This window comes from Nothobranchius furzeri, chromosome 1 (assembly GCF_043380555.1).
Source record: "Nothobranchius furzeri strain GRZ-AD chromosome 1, NfurGRZ-RIMD1, whole genome shotgun sequence".
Classification (NCBI taxonomy): Eukaryota; Metazoa; Chordata; class Actinopteri; order Cyprinodontiformes; family Nothobranchiidae; genus Nothobranchius; species Nothobranchius furzeri.
Genome location: NC_091741.1, coordinates 45451606 through 45471741, shown reverse-complemented (window position 1 = coordinate 45471741; position 20136 = coordinate 45451606). Strand labels below are relative to the sequence as shown.

Here is a 20136-nt window from a genome sequence, read left to right as displayed (position 1 = left end):
ATAAACTATATAAATGAGTGTCTAAGTGCTCCGTAGACACGTTCAGTCAATAATATGGCACTTTAGTTAATCTTAGTTAAAATTTAAATAATCTGCCTAAAACTGTCAGCGATGCACCGTCGTCAGGCAAAAACTCAGGACTGCATTTGAATTTAAATCTGCCATCGCTATTGGCTAAGAGGTACACTATGATGTTAGATGGTACATTATGATGTCACAATGTTGTGAGTGTGTGTATTTGTTAGTGGCTCCGCCCTCTCGGTCTGCTAGGCAACAGCATTTGTTGCATTTTTCAAACAGGAAGTGGGAGTTGAGTAAGAATCTGGCAGGGGGTGACTTGCTCTTTAATTAAGTATGGTGATGTGTAAACCCAAAATTCCACTATCTCTGCTCCGCTCCGGCACGAACTCCACAGCAAAAACGGTCCCATTGTAGTCAATCAGGGCTGTACCACTACTGCGCCGAACGTCGGAGCACCTCCGCAGTCAATGGACAGAAATCACAACCGCCCAACAGGAAAGGGAGCAAGCACAACTTCCGTTAATTCACAATAAATCGATAAACAAAAAGCATTTTTTTGTTTCACATGCACAGGTTTAACAACTTTTAACAGCTATCAATGGCGGTTGAACTTTGAATGCACAAAAATAAGCCATAAATACAGTTTCCACTATCAAAGCAGTCACCCTTTGTTGATCCAAACACTGCTGATCTCTCAACACAAATGATGGGCAGATTAAACAGTTCATTTCGATGCTTCTCCCACACAACGGGTGTTTGGATCTATTTTCCGCATTTATTGCTCGGACTGTATCGCAACATCTCGAAAATCCCGCGCATGCCTGTTTGCGCACCTCAGGTCTCCGCACCGGAGCGGAGCCGTTGTAGAGCGGGTGCAGTATAATTTGAGTTCGGAAGCGAGCGGCAGCAGAAAGCGGGGGCGGAGCGGAGCAGAGATGGTGGAATTTTGGGGTAAGACTTTTAAAAGCCAAAATAACAAGAAAAGACCTTTAAAAAGACAATGTGTAGTTTGTACCTGTAATCTCATGAAATATTCATTGAAATGTTGTTGGAAATGAATTAAATTATCCCCATTTGTTGAAAAATATTTGCGGCTTTGTAACATATAACCATAAAAATTGGGTCTAATGGGAGTGGGTGTAAGTCTCTGGGCGACGCCATATTAGACGCAATGTGTCCGTCTGCATGAGCCCATGAGGACAAAATGCATTAACTAATTTATAATAAACGGTTTCAAAGCTTTAGCCGTTCGTGAACATAGTTTTACACATTTACCTCTCCACTCGTTGCCAGTGATGTGTCATGTTGTGGGTGTGGATGACGGCGGACCATGTGTGGCAGAGCTGACCAGGAGGTAAAAAATGCAGGCTTCAGTAAAAGTAAAAATGGTTTTAATGGAGGACTGGGAACAACAGGAACAAAACACAAGGACTACAAACAACAATGATCTGACCAAGGACAGGAGCAAAACAGGTGGTATAAATACAGAAGGCTAATTAGGGAAACATGGGCAGGTTAACGAGGGACAGGTGAGAACAATACGGACTAATCAGGGCAGGAGAGAAACACAGTCAGGAGGGCAGGGGCAGAACGTGACAGTACCCCCCCCCCCCCCCCCCCCCCCCCCAAGGGCGGATACCAGACGCCCACAAGGCTACACAACACAAGAGACCGGAAACACTCGACTAGACTGGGGACAGGACTGGACACACTCGACTAGACTGGGGACAGGACTGGACACACTCGACTAGACAGGGGACAGGACTGGACACACTCGACTTGAGACTGGAACAGGAAACACTCGACTTGAGACTGGAACAGGAAACACTCGACTTGAGACTGGAACAGGACACTTGACTTGAGACTGGAACAGGAACACTGCAGGAGCAGGCGTGGGACCCAGGCAGAGAACTGCAGGAGCAGGCGTGGGACCCAGGCAGAGAACTGCAGGAGCAGGCGTGGGACCCAGGCAGAGAACTGCAGGAGCAGGCGTGGGACCCAGGCAAAGAACTGCAGGAGCAGGCGTGGGACCCAGGCAGAAACTGCAGGAGCAGGCGTGGGGCCCAGGCAGAGAACTGCAGGAGCAGGCGTGGGACCCAGGCAAAGAACTGCAGGAGCAGGCGTGGGACCCAGGCAGAGAACTGCAGGAGCAGGCGTGGGGCCCAGGCAGAGAACTGCAGGAGCAGGCGTGGGACCCAGCGGAGAACTGCAGGAGCAGGCGTAGGACCCAGCGGAGAACTGCAGCGGCAGGCGTAGGACCCAGCGGAGAACTGCAGCGGCAGGCATGGGACCCAGCAGAGGCTGCAGCAGCATGAGACCTGCAGGCATAAGCCCCACCAGCGTGGACAGGGAAATGGACAGTCTGTAGGAGCGACGCGAGGAAACCAGGATCGGCGGCAGGCACTCGACAACCGGTCAGAGCAGGTGCACAGCACGATTGCTGGGTTTCAGGCAGAGGCTTGGGTGCAGGGAAGCAGGAGAAGAGTGGGGAGACCAGCCCTACCACCCCGGAGAACAATGGAGTGCGTAGGGGGTGTACCTCCCTTGAAGCTCCAGGATCCATGGCTTCCATGAGAAGAACGGGACGGGGGCAGAAAGCAGGAGAGGAGAAGGAATTCGACCACCCCGGGAACGAGTAGGATGCGCCAAACCCCCTCAATGGTTTGACCACCCCGGAGAACAGGTAGGATGCGCCAAACACACTGAGTCCGAATCTCCCTCCGCTAAAGGAGAAAAAGTAAAAAAAATAATCCTCCAGGGAGATGTAACAAAGCTCACCACAGGTCCAGGTTGTGGTCAGATCATTCTGTCGCATTGTCGGTGTGGATGACGGCGGACCATGTGTGGCAGAGCTGACCAGGAGGTAAAAAATACAGGCTTCAGTAAAAGTAAAAATGGTTTTAATGGAGGACTGGGAATGACAGGAACAAAACACAAGGACTACAAGCAACAATGATCTGACCAAGGACAGGAGCAAAACAGGTGGTATAAATACAGAAGGCTAATTAGGGAAACATGGGCAGGTTAACGAGGGACAGGTGAGAACAATACGGACTAATCAGGGCAGGAGAGAAACACAGTCAGGAGGGCAGGGGCAGAACGTGACATGATGAAAGGGATTCTGCTGTGCTTGTCATTTTGCTGGAGGTTGAACCATCTGACGAAGTACTCGTTGGAAAATTACGCTCCCAGGGATTTTTGACCCTAATGGCCATTGGTAAGGTCTTACTCAAACACAAACATGCTGCTTGCTTGCAATGATTTAGGTGTGTACTCTCTATCGACAGGGAAAATACACACCGTCACTTTAACAGATTGAATTCAGCATGTCAACGGGATCGCTGTTTTTCTTCATCTGTTTTTTATTTTCTTCTTTTGCATTTAGTCACAAAAAGCAACAGGCAGGCTCTCTCTGCGTTGTGGTTCAACAGTATCTTGCCAACTAAATTAGGATCTTGGGTCCCGAAGGATCTTGGCTCCCAGTCTCAATCAATCCCACTCAGGGGGGCCAGAAAAATATCCAATTAAAACCTGACAGCCTGTTGCCATAGTTACAGTCTCAATGATTGCCACATCAATCCAGGCAGGCATCCCAGTAATTACCATGGGATGCGGGACAATTAGGTTTTGGGGGTTGTGTTGCAAAAGAACAGAGATGTTAGGAGACCTCAGGCCCTCTTAATTTATTCCATCAGCACCATCTGCTTTGTACCTTCCATCTGACCAAGCTAACGACAGAATTTAATATATTTTAAAAATGTTCTCTCTGTTCTCTTGTCCCGCATTTAACCATCATTGCATCAAAAGAGATGCCCTGTGGCAGAATTCCTTTTTAAATAATCCATTTTGGAGCTCGAACCCTACTCTGTGTTTACCTTTGGTTCCATTTAGGAATGAAGTACTCTGGGTGTATTGATCATGTAAGAGGACATAGCCATCTGTCTGAAAGAAAGAAATTGAATCAGCTGATGTGTGTTAGAGAGTATAAAAGAGTGCATCGTGTGGTATGCTTCCTACCAGTCAATGTGCAAAAGAAAAGAGGCCACCTTCCATTTGGATGTTGTTCTTTTGGCACACAACTCAACAGGTTTTGCTCTGCTGTCAGCTTGAACCTCCAAAGCCATTGACTCACATGGCTTTATTAGAAAATGAAGCTCTAACCTGCGCTGAATTTCTTCTGCATCCTGATGAAACACGTTGCTTTTATGACGTGTCTCAGGTAGGGATGCACCGATACGATACTGGTATCGGTATCGGCACCAATACCAATACCAGTATCGGTGTCGGTAAAAGTTAACCGATACCAGGAACCGACACAAATGCAGTTGCTTGAAAATGGCTTCACTGTAACTTGTCATTTCTGTTCACCTATTATTTTAGTTTTGTGATGATTTCCATTCATATAGTTTACTTTTAATCTACCTCACAGTCTTTTCCTGTTTAAAGCAGAAGAAAATAAAATATGTATTCAAATCATTACATTTATTTGTGTGATAGAAGTATCGGTATTGGTAATCGGTATCGGCGAATACTCAGATCCCAGTATCGGTATCGTATCGGTTTGGAAAGAAGTGGTATCGTTGCATCCCTAGTCTCAGGTATAAAGAGAAGCAGACTTGGGATCACCACCTGCAGCTGTATCTCTGTGATGGAGATCAGCACGACACTCTCTGACTGGTGGCGTTTTCTACTGCACAGTATGCCAACTTGTCTCCTCAGGCCAGCGCTTTGATAGCTTCTGTTTTCCTGTCTCAGCGCTCATGGGCATCCATATGAACGACAGCGATTGTCAAGTGAACACAATTTCTAAAGAATGATGGCCGCTGTCTTTAACTTAATTCAATTCAATTCAATTCAAGTTTATTTATATAGCGCCAAATCACGACAAGAGTCGTCTCAAGGCACTTCACATAATAAACATTCCAATTCAGGTCAGTTCATTAAGCCAATCAGAAATAATGTTTCCTATATAAGGAACCCAGCAAACTGCATCAAGTCACTGACTAGTGTCAGTGACTTTACAGCAATCCTCATACTAAGCAAGCATAAAGCGACAGTGGAGAGGAAAACTCCCTTTTAACAGGAAGAAACCTCCAGGGAATCCTGGCTCAGTATAAGCAGCCATCCTCCACGACTCACTGGGGATCGAGAAGACAGAGCAGGCGCACACACACACACACACACACACACACACACACACACACACACACACACACACACACATACATACAAAGACAAGTAATGTGTCTATAGTTATATTGTGATTTCTTAGTAAATATTCTATTTGGTGAAAGATAAACTTTATTGTATTTATCCTAGTGGATCTATAATTAAACGGATAAACTAGTAGTAGCACATCCAACGTCAAGGAAAGCAAAAAGTTATTATCAGGAGAGGGAGAATGTTTAAGTGGTTAGCAGCAGTGTGCTAGACGATAGCCCCCTCCATGAGGCTACCACAGCTCAGCAGAACATCATTGTAGCTTCTTCTGGGGAGAAAAACACTTAGAGAGAAAATAAAGTTAACAGATGAAATTGCAGAAAATGATACAGTTAAAGAGCAGATTGTAGAAGAAAGCAGTAGAGTGTGAAAAGTGGTCAGTGCATCCTCCAGCAGTCTAAGCCTATAGCAGCATAACTACAGAGATAAATCTGGATAACCTATCCTATTTAGATGGAGGCATGTTGGAGGCAGGGCAAGGGAGAGCCGTCTTTACCGACTGTACACTCCACCTCCCTCTACTCCCCCACTTGTCCAGATTTAGGCTAACATCAGATTTTAACCATAGGCCCTATCAAATAAAAATATTTTAAGCCTATTCTTAAAAGTAGACAAAGTGTCTGCCTTACAGACTAAGGCTGGGAGCTGGTTCCACAGGAGAGGAGCCTGATTCCTTTTTCCACCTTCGGAATATTGCTAAGATTAGAAGCATCCTTTCCAGGAGTGATGCTGAAAATCTAGTTCGTGCATTTATTACATCAAGACTGGATTACTGCAATTCATTACTCTCAGGAAGTCCACAGAATGTAGTTAAAAGTCTTCAGCTTGTCCAAAATGCTGCAGCTAGAGTTCTGATGAGAATTAAAAAGAGAGATCATATCTCTCCTGTCTTAGCTTCCCTACATTGGCTACCTGTTAAATTCAGAATAGATTTTAAGATCCTCCTTCTCATATATAAAGCTCTTAATAACCAAGCTCCATCATACATCAGTGATCTGATTGTTCCATACGTTCCTAACCGAGCACCTAACCAGCTCCCAGCTTTAGTCCGTGAGGCAGACACTTTGTCTACATTTAAGACTAGGCTTAAAACATTTTTATTTGATAGGGCCTATGGTTAAAATCTGACGTTAGCCTAAATCTGGACAAGTGGAGGGGTAGAGGGAGGTGGAGTGAACAGTCGGTAAAGATGGCTCTTCCTTACCCTGCCTCCAACAAGCCTCCATCTAAATAGGATAGATTATCCAGAGTTATCTCTGTAGTTATGCTGCTATAGGCTTAGACTGCTGGAGGATGCACTGACCACTTTTCACACTCTACTACTTTATTCTACTATCTGCTATTTAACTGTATTACTTTCTGCAATTTCAGCTGTTAACTTTATTTTCTCTCTAAGTGTTTTTCTCCCCAGAAGAAGCTACAATGATGTTCTGCTGAGCTGTGGTGGCCTCATGGAGGGGGCCATCGTCTAGCACACTGCTGCTAACCACTAATACATTCTCCCTCTCCTGATAATAACTTTTTGCTTTCCTTGACATTGGACGTGTTACTGCTAGTTTACCCATTTAATTATAGATCCACTAGGATAAATACAATAAATTTTATCTCACCAAATAGAATATTTACTAAGAAATCACAATAGAACTGTAGACACATTATTGTGTGTGTGTGTGTGTGTGTGTGTGTGCGCGCGCGCGCGCGTGTGTGTGTGTGTGTGTGTGTGTGTGTGTGTGTGTGTGTGTGTTTGTGTGTGTGTGTGTGTGTGTGTGTGTGTGTCTGTCTGCTCTGTCTTCTCGATCCCCAGTGAGTCGTGGAGGATGGCTGCTTATACTGAGCCAGGATTCTCTGGAGGTTTCTTCCTGTTAAAAGGGAGTTTTCCTCTCCACTGTCGCTGCATGCTTGCTTAGTATGAGGATTGCTGTATAGTCACTGACACCAGTCAGTGACTTGATGCAATTTGCTGGGTTCCTTAAATAGGACACATTATTTCTGATTGGCTTAATGAACTGTGAATTGGAATGTTTATTATGTGAAGTGCCTTGAGACGACTCTTGTCGTGATTTGGCGCTATATAAATAAAATTGAATTGAATTGAATTGATAGCTAAAAGATCTGCCTCCCATCCTAATTTTAGATATTCTGGGAACCACCAGTTGACCTGCAGTCTGAGAGCGAAGTGCTCGGTTAGGAACGTATGGAACAATCAGATCACTGATGTATGATGGAGCTTGATTATTAAGAGCTTTATATGTGAGAAGAAGGATCTTAAAATCTATTCTGAATTTAACAGACACTAAAATAATTACTCATTTTCTGTTCCTCACTTCTGATTACCTTCAATGGTGTCTGTTTGTTGCAACCACCAGGTACAAAAACAAACTTGTTTTTATTTGACTATTTTTCTGTCCTGTCTGTTTATTATCTTCCTGCATCTCCTCTCAATCCTAAAGAAAAACTGCTACCTGGGTTCATATATATTCACCTCATGAGTTACCTTTGAACTGCAGTTCTAAAAGATCTACCGACCGCAGAAACAGCGGAGTGCGAGCTGCTTGCCGGCCGCAGTGCATCACCGGAGGACAAAACAGATGATGTACCCCGCTCCACAGCAGCAGGGTGCATCAGGCAAAAATAAAAGACAGAAAACATAAAAGGAAATAAGCCGACATGAACGATCGCGTTACATTTGTTTTTGAGTGGTGACACCTGATTTGATAATGTTACTGTGGCCGTGCTCAGGACGCAGATGTCTGGAGCGCGTCAACAATCAGAGCTTTGCATGCGTAAGCTGGTTAAGATTAGGATGGGGTGAGGGGAAGGTTAAATTGCAAGAGGGAAAAGGTCACAATTTGGTTAAATGTCCGTTTTACGGCGGGTGTCAGTACCGACGCTCTGGCACAGCGCGTCGCCGCTGCCTCGATCCAGACGCGCAGGGGCTCGTCACCTGCTGTCTTTTCTGAGGACCGCATCTTTTCATTATCACGTGACAGCGACTAGTCGATGACAAGCATAAAAAGTCACTACAGAGCAGTGAGGTCGACTAGTCGACTAGTTCATACAACCCCTAGTACAGAGGAATTAAATCAGTTTTAGCGAGCCCCAAAAACCAAACAGCTACACGTAGTGCAACACTGAAAACAGGAAACAGGAAACGCCTTACCGCCCGGTGCAGCCAAATCAACCTTAAACTTAATGAGGGGCCTGCTTAGATTTACTGTCTCTCTATCTGCCCACTCTGTCGCCTTAACCCAATCACGGGATGTGACGAGGGAGCTCCTCCACATGCAGTTGCTCCTAAATTGGCAGCTACAGGCAATGAGATATTAAGGTTTTGCACTATGCAATTGTGTTGTTTTTCCTTTTAGCTTGTAAACAGTGAATCTTAGATGTATAAATACTGACAAATTAGGAGATTTGTGTAATTAACGAACCTGTCGTAACAGTAAAACTCTTTAAAAAACTCAGTCATGGTACTTCTGTGACGGAACATTTGTCTTTGCTAAGCAAGCATCTGTTTAAAGAAAATGACACAGATTTATCTCAAAGGCAACAATAAAGTGTTGGTTGATTTTAGGGGAAAAAAACAACAACATTGAATTCACGATGGAACCTTTTATTGAAATAAAAATGATGTTGCCGTTTTTGTCAAATTTTGAAAAAAAGCAATCTGTCAGATATTTGCACTAAAAATGCATCTCACCAACCCACACAGCAAATTTCAGCTCAAAGCTGAGGATATGTTAACTCTCCAGAGGAGATACAGCAGCTCTCTGTTAACAGCTGCATTTTGGTGTCTGAATCCCTGCCTGCTGTAAATTGTGACGTTGATGTAGAGCAATACTGAAATAAATCTAAGCCATTGTCATTACATTAGAAAAAATCTATCTCAGGATTTCCTCCCGATCCTTTTAAAATCACGTGATTGGGCCAGATTTCTAATCACATGGTCAGATTGGAGCATCCCTAGGTTTTACCCCCAAATTCCACTACCTCCGCTCCGCTCTGGCACGAACTCCGGAGCAAAATCGGTCCCGTTGTAGTCAATCAGAGCAATTCCACTACTGTGGCCGTGCTCCGGCCGTGCTCTGGCCGTGCTCCGGCAGTGCGGCGCAGTGCGCCGCCCTCTGTTCCGGCATCCGGCAAAAATAGAATCGATCCTATTTTTGCCAGACGCCGGAGCACCTCCGCAGTCAATGGACAGGAATCACAACCGCCCAACAGGAAAAGGAGCAAGCACAACTTCCGTTTTTCACAATAAATCGATAAACAAAAGGAGTTTTTTTGTTTCTTATGCACAGGTTTAACAACTTTTAACAACTATCAATGGCGGCTGAACTTTAAATGCACAAAAATAAGCCATAAATACAGTTTCTACTATCAAAGTAGTCACACTTTGTTGATCCAAACACTGCTGATCTCTCAACACAAATGATGGACAGATTAAACAGTTCATGCCGATGTTTCTCCCACACAACGGGTGTTTGGATCTAAATTCCGCGTTTATTGCTCGGACTGTATCGCAAGATCTCGAAAATCCCGCGCATGCTTGTTTGCCCACCTCAGGTCTCCGCACCGGAGCGGAGCCATTGTAGAGCGGGTACCAGTAAAAATTGAGTTCGGAAGCGAGCGGCTGCGGAAGGCGGGGGCGGGGCGGAGGTAGTGGAATTTGGAGGTTAGTGTTTTTTTGTAATGCACTTGATCAAATGTTCAAAAGCACATGAAGTGTACTGAAGCTCGTGATATCAGGCATTAACTGCACAATTGACCTTTTTGGCTTGCTTTTAGCATCCTCTATTGTCCTTTTAGTAGAATCAAAAGTGTAACTGATGTCCTCGCTTTGCGTTCGTCTTTTTAAAAACTTAATCTAACTGCTGAAATGTCTCCCCAGCCTTCATTAGTGTTTGCAGAAGTGGTTGATCACTAATCAGCTGTGTTCATGATTTAAAACATGCAGGAAATGTGCAGGAAGCAGACTGCAGCATCAGGCATGTCAGCTCAATTTTTTCTTAGTCCAACAGGTGGCGGCCCACCACTCTGAAGTTGCAAGTGTAACATTCTGGCCACAAGGGGCGGTGGGGTCTAAGTGATATTTCATTAACCCCATTTTGTTGCCTTCGTTTTAGCACATACTGGCTCAAGAAAACTATTTCAAAATATGAAACATTTGCATGGTGGCTGAGAGTTTCCACCCAGATTATTTCTTGGGGCAGTAGATGAATCTTTTAGCAGCATCAGTTTTAGGACCTAACCCAATGGCAGATATCTGCACTATGTCAGTCGCTGTTCTTCCACTTTAAAGCTTTTTTTTTTAAAAAATCACCCTTCATCTCTTCTCACACATATCATTTTATTCCTCCTGTTGTGTGCCTTCTCCCTTCCATCCCTTCCTCCACTCATGTCCTTTTAGCTGAATTACTTGTGACTTCTCATAACTTCTCTTATAACTTCACCCTGACTCTTATAACTTCACCCTGACTATCTGTCACTTTTCATTCCCATTTTACTTCCTTTGGTATGTCTTACTTCATGTTCTTCTTTTATCCATTTCACTGTGTGCGTGTGCGTGTGTGTGTGTGTGTGTGTGTGTGTGTGTGTGTGTGTGTGTGTGTGTGTGTGTGTGTGTGTGTGTGTGTGTGTGTGCGCGCGTGTGTGTGTGTGTGTGTGTGTGTGTGTGTGTGTGTGTGTGTGTGTGTGTGTGTGTGTGTGTGCGTGCGTGCGTGTGTGTGTGTGTGTGTGTGTGTGTGTGTGTGTGTGGTCTTGTACTTGCTACATACTGAGGACCATTTTGACCATTTTCCCTACAATGTGAGGACATTTTTCAAAGTGAGGACATTTTTCTGGATCTCACTTTTTTTTAGAAGCTTACCAGTTGGTTTTAGTGTGAATGAAGTTTTAGTTAAGGTTAGGGTAGGAATAGATCAGCATTGGTTATGGTTAGGGTTGGGGTATGGGTTAGGCATAGTGGAGTCACAAAAATGAATGGAAGTCAATGGAGGGTCCTCACTATGATAGAAAGACAGACGTGTGTGTGTGTGTGTGTGTGTGTGTGTGTGTGTGTGTGTGTGTGTGTGTGTGTGTGTGTGTGTGTGTGATCTCTTCTGGTTTATTACAGTTAGCTACTTTAGAAATCTATGCAGGCTTCATTTACAGTATAGATGTATTTTATGAACATGCATAGATGCATTTTCTGTTAAAACCGTTTTACACTTTTGATAAACAAATCTGGATTATATCAGCGTTAATGCAAAGGCATTTTCATGTGGATCAAATTTCCCATACCCTGAAAATGTTGTTTTTAATTGTGTGAACAAATGAAAACCTACATGGTGTTCTCTTGAATTACTTGTGTTGGAGAATTTCAGGGGTTTGCACATTAGGTGGTGTGGAGGGGCATTAACAAGGAGTTAGTTTAGAGCAGGGGTAGGTAACCCTGGTCTAGAGCGCTGCAGTCCTGCTTGTTTTCTAACTATCTTTGTGCTTCCTGCTGTTGATTACCTGGATCAGGTGTGTTTAGCCAATTGGAAGCTGCAAGGTCATGCATGGCTGGAAAAGATGCAGGACTGTGACTCTCTTGGACCAGGGTTGCCTACCCCTGAGTGCCTGGATGAATTCCTAAATCGCCCAAAATGTACAAGGAGTTTCATTGTGTTTTACCCAAATTCAAAATGTTTAGTCTAAAATTAAGTTATCTTATAGGTTGAAAACTAAAATGATCATTTTCCAGTTTTCAGGGTTTTGCGTCCCAGATGAGATAAATTTTGACTGACCTCATATGTCAAAGTGCATAAACGCATACTCTAAATCTGTTTCATCATTAAAGTTACCCAGACTTCTTTTTTTAACCTGGCTTGACAGCAAGTAGCCGCTCTCTGATTTTCAGTTCACCTCCGACTCGTCTGGCTCAGTTCTCTTCAATTATTTAGCATCTCTCTTAACCAATTGTCTTTGATGGAGCCTGTGGTAATGTCTCTCAGTGGAATAGGCCATTTCTCTTCCACCAGTGACACCAGCAGACTCCATATTAGTTAATTTAGTCTAAAAAAGGTGACATATATCTGGTGATATATTCCTTGCAGGTCAGGAAGCTCGTAAGCAGTCATCAAATATGCTTGATTAAAGGTTGGGTTTGGTCATCTAATATCTTTTCACATTGGGCAAGGTTCATTTGAAAAGTTAAAGAAAATTCTCCCTTCTTGTATTTCCTTCAGATTATCTTCATCTGACAATTGAACGTTTTTTTGCTGATTTTGAAACACTTAAAGGTCGTTCACTTGTTTTCATCAATGCATTTGCTGTGGTCTCTAGTATGAACGAATGCCTTGTGAGTTGTTTCCTGTGGGAAATAAGCTCTGGTGCTCCTGTTTCAGAGGTGGAAGTTTGTCAGAAGAGAGGGACGCAGAAAATGACAAGATTACAATTCTTACTCAATAATATTCACGATATGATAAACATCTCACTTCTGATTGGCTAACATCAACACAACTTCTACAATGCTATCGTTTGCTCTTCTTTCTTGGGTAAAAATGAAACTTTCTTCACAAATAAAACAAGTTTGAATTTGTTTCATGGTGATGTGGAGTTGCTATTGCTGATGGTTAGCTTCTACTAGCTGAGACACGCTCTGCTCTCTCCTGGCTGCAAAACCAACACAGCCTTCCACGGTCAAAGTCCAGCTGGCAGAGGCCTTGATGGGTCGAGTATCTGCTCACAGTGCTTAGGCCTAGTCCACACTTAGCCGGGTTTTTAAAAAAACAAATATCCGCCCCTCCAAAAACTTGCATCCACACCACCTCGTTTTAAAAAAAACTCTGTCCACACTTACACGGATAAATACGTTGTTAAGGACATGCCAGACCTGTAGGTGGCAGTACTTCCCCCGTTCTTAACCTCGTCCGTCTGTGGTCTTCCGCAAGGAGCAGTAATTCCGCTTGCAAAAACAAACAAGCGCAGCTCTGAGGGCATCCATGTTGTCGGCTAGTGTAAACACAGGTCGCACACGTCATGTCAGCATTTTTTTGTTGCGGAAAGTGACGTTGCGGACCTTGAAACTCCGGTTTTTTCTGTCCACACGCAGACACCCAAAACGGAGAAAACGCAGATCTCCACTTTGGCCGGAGTTTTTAAAAAGATCCGTTTTCGTGTGAAAAAACTCAGTTTTCGTGTGGATGACAGGCCAAAACGTAGAAAAATATCTACGTTTTGGCAGATCCCCGGCTACGTGTGGACAGGGCCTAAATGTATGCATCTCTTGTGAGGTTTTGGAGCAATGTCCAGCTGGGAAAAGGCCTAAAGGAAGACCCAGACTATTGGGAATACAATATTTCTTGGCTGACCTGAATGCCTTAAGATTTCCTCGTAGGAGCTGGTCCAAGTGGCCGGAGAGAGGAAAGGCTGAGTGTCTCTACTTGGACTGCTGCCCCATGGCCTAACCCTGGATAAGCGGAGGAAAATGGATGGACAGGAGGATGGACGTATGGGCAGATGTTCTTAGAGACTGACCTTGTCTGACCTGCTCGTTCTCCCGTCTATTTGCTGTCTATGGCTAAAGCAGGTGATCAAAGAAAATGTTCATGTTAAGCATACAAATGCACATTGGAGTTCCTCAAATTTCAAAACAAACTGTTACATGGCTTCTCTGTGAGCTAGCCCTGTAAGTGAGTACAAAGCAAAGAGAATCCTGTCAGAAAACAGAAAAACCTTTTAACAGATCTGTAACTCGGAGTCAAATTTGGTGCGCATTTCTGTGGTGGTCCGAGGGACCAGTGGCACCAGTGCTCGGCAGCCTCGCCTCTGTCAGTGCGCCCCAGGGCAGCTGTGGTTACATCGTAGCTCATCCCCACCAGCGTGTGAATGGGTGAATACCGTAAATCCTCTAATACAGGCCCGGGCCTGTATTTGACTCAAGCTCATCAAGCTCCAGGCCTTTATTGGAAGGAGGGTCAGTATTAGAGGCAGGCCTCTATTTCTATTTGAGCAAAATGAACTAATGGTTCGCTGGAGTTTTTGACAATTAAAATTGTGCTCACATTTTCAAAGTTAAACACATTTCTTTTAACAACGGTAGTTCCTGCTTCAGCCCTCTCCCCCCTCCCCTGATGCGCCTGCAGCCTCTCGGAGTTCCTGCTGCTCTAAACATTAAAATAATTATTTCATTTTCTGTTCCTCACTTCTGATGACCTTCAATGGTGTCTGTTTGTTGCAACAGCAGGTACAAAAACTAACTTGTTTTTATTTGACTATTTTTCTGTCCTGTCTGTTTATTATCTTCCTGCATGTCCTCTCAATCCTAAAGAAAAACTGCTACCTGGGTTCATATATATTCACCTTATGAGTTACCTTTGAACTGCAGTTCTAAAAGATCTACCGACCGCAAAAACAGCGGAGCGCTTGCTGTTTGGCGGCCGTATCAGTGATCACTGCGTCGGAGGACAAGGTGATGCGCGCAGCGCTCCGCTCCACAGCATGCAGCGAAACGCATCAGGCGCAAATAAAAGACAGAAAACATTAAAGGAAATGAACTGACATGAACGATCGCGTGTTAAATTAGTTTTTGAGGTGGCGACACCTGATTGTTACTGTGGCCGTGCTCAGGAGGCAGATCTACCGACCGCAAAACAGCTGAGCGCTCCCTGCTTGCTGGCTGCATCAGTGATCTGTGCGTCGGAGGACAAGTTGATGCGCCCCGCTCCACAGCAGCGATACACATCAAGCGCAAATAAAAAACAGAAAACATTAAAGGAAATGAACCGACATGAACGATCGCGTGTCAGTACCTACGGTCTGGCACAGCGCGTTGCTGATCACAGAGAATGCGATCATATGATAATTCAATAGGGAGCGTGGTTTCACAGACGCGGAAGTGATAGCGTCCGTGAAACGCCGGCTGCTCTAGGAAACCCCCGAGCGTTCGAGCATCAACGAAGTGACACGGAAATGCCGGGCTTTCCAGAAGTAAGTAAGATAACTTACTATGAGCTGATAGTTCGTTGGATTGATCGGTAGGTTGGAAACTCTGATCATGAATCTGAAGAAACGATGACTGAGCTGGAAAGGCGACTTCCGTTTATAGCCGCGGTTTGTGACGTAGGTGCGACGTGGAGGGAATCCCCGCAAGGGGCATGCTGGGAGTCCCTACTTCGCGGATTTTCACCTATCGCGGCCAGGTCTGGAACGCATCTACCGCGATAAACGAGGGATTACTGTAGTTCATACACCCCCTACTGCTGCTCTCCAGAGTGTTCTGCAGCATAATCAGCACGTTCTCTTTGAACTTGATAGTGTAATGACCTGGCTGGGGTTGTAAGCCAGGTGCATTCTGGGTATTGTGTTATATGTGTTTCCTATCGTTCTGCTAGTTCCTATGTGCTGATTTGCGTGTTGTGTGAGTGTTATGTAAGCCACAGGGAAGGTGATGTGTGTTCTGTGGAGCGGGTTGAATTAGCATGGTTAACTGACACCGTGACTCTGTGTGGTAGGAGCGTGATAGAGGATCGTGTCTGTAGCGTTACAAAGCGTTGAAGAAAAAGCCTAATAAAGGTCTGCGTGAACCCCTACTGCCTCCTGCTGGTTGATTTGGGGACTATAACCCTGCCGCTGAGACGCTCGTACTTGCTTGTTACCACATTACATCCGGCCACAATAAGAGACCGGCTATTATTTACCTCCGCTGACTCCGACACCGGCCAAAATTGGAGACCCGGCCTTTAATTGAATACCGGCCTGTATTAGAGGATTTACGGTAATTGATTTTGTTGTAAAGCACCTTGGGTGATTCCAGGACTAGAAGGCGCTTTATCAAATACAGACCATTTCACATTTACTATTTCAGCTTAGACTATTCTAGATGATAGAAGTGCTTTAAATGGCCCCTTGTCCTATCCAATACACACAGGTAGTTAATGAGCCATGGTTGCCAATCTGGCCCTTGCATCTGACCAGCACTCACTCCATCTGTGGGGCTATATTTATCTCTATGATCGTCAATTCATTATTTTGTTGCAAATCAACGATCTCAATGAAGTAATTTTGGTTAAACGAACTTCTCATTCATCTAAAATGTAGAACTCTTCTGCCTGCATTTGAGTGAGAGAATATGCTCAGTTTCTTGATCTGACATTATAAAAACCAAAATGTATTATAACAGCTGACAAGATTTGTTTTAGTTTAAATCTCTCCAAAACAAAAGCAAAGAGGACTAACATGTCAGCGTAAAGTAAGGGTAATTCTGAATTTCTGCCTTCAAGGAACATGTTTTGGTATTTGGTACCCACTTTGAAGGATACTTGTTGACAAATGCACCAGTTTAAAGGTACAGAGAAACATTTCAGATCCTACTCCCTAAGAGAGGGATGTACAACGGAGAGCAGATTGGCTTGAGGAGATGATGTCAAGAGCAGGACAACAAGCTGAAGAACAGAATGAGGAAAGACAGCTAATTAATTTTCATACAGCCATCAAACCAAAAGAAGGAGAGAGGACAACTAAAGAGCAGACGGCAGAAAACCATGCTGTTTGAATATTGATTGGTATTTCAAGCCTGGGATTGCATTAGCAGTTTGGCAGCACATTCAAAAAGCTTTGGCTGCCCACCAGAGTCCGAGCCACAATTGGTGTCCCTCTTTTGGGAACAAAAAAGTTGTTCTTCAGTCTTGGTAATGTTATTGCTTTAAATCTCTCTGAGTGATTCTCTAGAAGGAAACCAAATTTTCTTAATTGAAAGTGGGTTTTTGGCCCAAGCATTAAGCGGTTGCTTCAAATTGAGCCTTAATTGCCAGGAAGAAGGATGGCCTGTGCTGCACCAGAATGATGATCACTAAACTCAATGTTTCAGGTCTGTAATGTGCATGAACCAAGGAACGACCAGGTAGCTATGACACCCTGACTGCTAAGCTACATTAGCATCATACAAATATGTTTTACATTAGTTTTCTCTTTGTTTTATTTACTGTTGCTCTGTTCTTGCATTAAAGAGACAATGTGTAGTTTTTACCATTAATCTCTAGAAATATCCATCAAAATATTGTTGAAAATTAATTAAATGATGCCCAATTGTTGAAAAATATTGGCAGCTTTGTAACATATCACCATAAAAATCGGCTTTAAAATACATGGGAGCGGGTCTAAGTCTCTGGGCGATGCCATATTAGATGCCATGTTTCCTTTTATGGGAGCCCATGAGGACAAAATGCATTTACTTATTTGTAACAAACAGTTACAAAACTTTTGTCATTGTTAAATGTTGTTGTTTTACATATTTATGTCATCACTTGTTTGCCAGTGATGAAAGGGAGTCTGATGTGCTTGTTATTTTGCTAAAGTTTGCACTCCTCAGGGCTTATTGCGCCTAATGGTCATCCGTTGGTAAGGTCTTACTCCAATAATAAAAAATACTGCTTGCTTGCAATGATGTAGGTATCTACTGCCCCCATCGCCAGAAAAAATACACACTGTCACTTTAAACAAAGAAATCCCAGAAAACTCAGTCGTGCATGTGGTAAAAACAGAATTGCCTGTTTAGCAACTTTCATGTTCATTATATTGTCTAAAGAGGATGAAAACAGGAGCAGGAGTGCAGAATAGAGTGATTCTAAGTGTTATGTTGTGTAGCATAATTATGGAGGAGTCACTCATCTAGTGTCTCCAAGTGTGCCGTTAAACCACCACTGGGTGACACACACTGAGTCATTAGACTCTTCTGTTAGAGGCCTAATCACTGGGTACACACACACACACATGCGCGTGCACGCACGCGCACACACACAGTCACCCCTGTGTTTACTTATTTTGTGAAATTGCACAAGTGAGTGGGGATGAAGTTGTTTTGTGTATTTCTTCTGATCCCCACTAATGAACAGGAAATTTAACATGACTCGTTTTATTTGAAAGTAGAAGAATTAAAAATAATCAGCAACAACATTTCCTGATAATCCGAACTATCCACGCTTCCGTGCTAAGAGACATCTATATTTATAACGCTTATTTGGCTTCATTAATGTAGTAAATAATTCTGGGATTTTAAATCATTCCTTACTTTACAATAGAAAGAAAGAAAAAAAGAAAGAAAGAAAGAAAGAAAGAAAGAAAGAAAGAAAGACATGGATAAATTTTAATCTAAATTCCTACAAATCGGTGTTTGTGCAATGAATTTCAAACATTGTTATGTGCCATAATGTCTGTTAGCAATCAGAGTTATGAGGTAGGTGTGACTCAGCTGCTAACACATTCTAGCCTAGTGAACTAGACTAAATTCTTGCTTTGCAAAGTTTGGTCTAGGCACGCTCCATTGGAACCTCCGCAGCTCCTACCAGGACTCTGGCTAGCCAGTCACAGCTCTCTAGAGGGGTTTCAAACACATAAAGAGCTGTGATTGGTCCATAATGGTGGGCCAATCAAAGTGCTCTATCTGCTTAGTGAACAAATCACAGAGCTTTATCTGCTTTGTGGGCCAATCAGGGCACTCTATATGCCCGGTGGGTGGGATGATGCAACAGAGTGAAAAAAGAGTATGTCACAAAATAATACATTTATTTAGTGTGGCTTGCCAGGCTAAACACATCCAGTCTCAGCTCAAAAACTGTAACAATGGCAAAGTTGTTTCTGTTCTTGTCATAAAATTAATTAGCTGTGACGGCCATCTTGGGGTGGACCTCGAAAGATGAACATCTAACGATAGATTTGTGAGAGCTTCATAAAAGCCCTCCAGGCAGTTATGAGATATTTTGCCACCTTCATGCACACACATGACTTCCAGCCTTTTGTCAGAGTTTGGATTTAGAGGAGGACTCAAATGCTGCATGAAGTAGAGATCCAGGACGCAGCCAGGAGACAGGTGAGACGATGGCTATGACAAAGGGCCTACAGGTGTGACTTGTTAGCTGAGGGATGGGTGGCAATACAAAAACACAAGAGGAGGACTGGAACTGAACCAGATAAAAACAATAAGAGGATTTTGTCTAAAAGACAAAAGGAGGTTTCTGAAAATCTGTACTGAAGACAAAAAATCCTGTATGAGCTCTGGGACAACAGAAAACGTTGCTCCGCTTCACCAGCGGTTAATCACAAATCTGCTGGGGAGACATTTATTCCTATTCAACAGAAAGCCCTGGACCCTTCGCTTTCAAACGTCTGGAGACCTACGATTGTTTTGTTTTAAGGAAAGTTGAGCCGATCTTGTCTGAAAACAGAAAGCAGCGGTCATGCTGATAGCAGCAGTTCGCTCCGATGAGCAGAGCCACAGCTTTGTTTACATCACCTGTGGGTGATGGCCAAAGAAAACGGATAAATCCTCACAGAGGCTGCAAGGTCGGGTAAGTATTCATTAATCTGTGTCCTTATTTAACGACAGGACTGTGGATTTAAAAATACACGAAGATGATTGTTTTTAAAAACATCTTCTCTAATTAACAAATCCTTAGTCACAAAGACTTATCGTGAACTAAACGAGCCTCACAAACTGTCCGTTGCTGCAGGCCAGCTTTCTTTTGAGCGTCCGGGTCGCTTCCAATCATCTCTTTCATATTTAGCAGTCGTTTACGGAGGAAATTCCATTAAAACTTTATCAAACCTCCCACGGGCCGAACAATCAACCACACAGCAAGAATAATCCCGCTTCACTCAATCTTCCTCCCAACATTCAAAACCACAGAATTATAGGCGAAATGTGTTGTTTTGCCGCACGCATAAACACTGACGTCAGAAAAGATCCTCCTATAAGACGCAGCAACTAAAACAAGACGATAGAGCTAAATGCTGAAAGAAATAAACTAAACCGGGGAATCTAAATAAGGATAAACTCCTCACTAGGGGAAAAAAAAGTTAAACTCTAGGCTTAACTAGTAAAATGAAAACATAAATACAACTGAACTCAAAAGGCTGATAGAAATGACTAAACGATGA

General features: G+C 43.6%; 1 protein-coding gene across 1 annotated transcript in view; it reads left to right on the top strand.

Annotated features, from left to right (window-relative positions):
* Positions 1–20136, top strand: part of cacna2d1a (calcium channel, voltage-dependent, alpha 2/delta subunit 1a) — a 122114-nt gene that overhangs the window by 30816 nt on the left and 71162 nt on the right. The gene's annotated exons all lie outside the window — the stretch shown is intronic.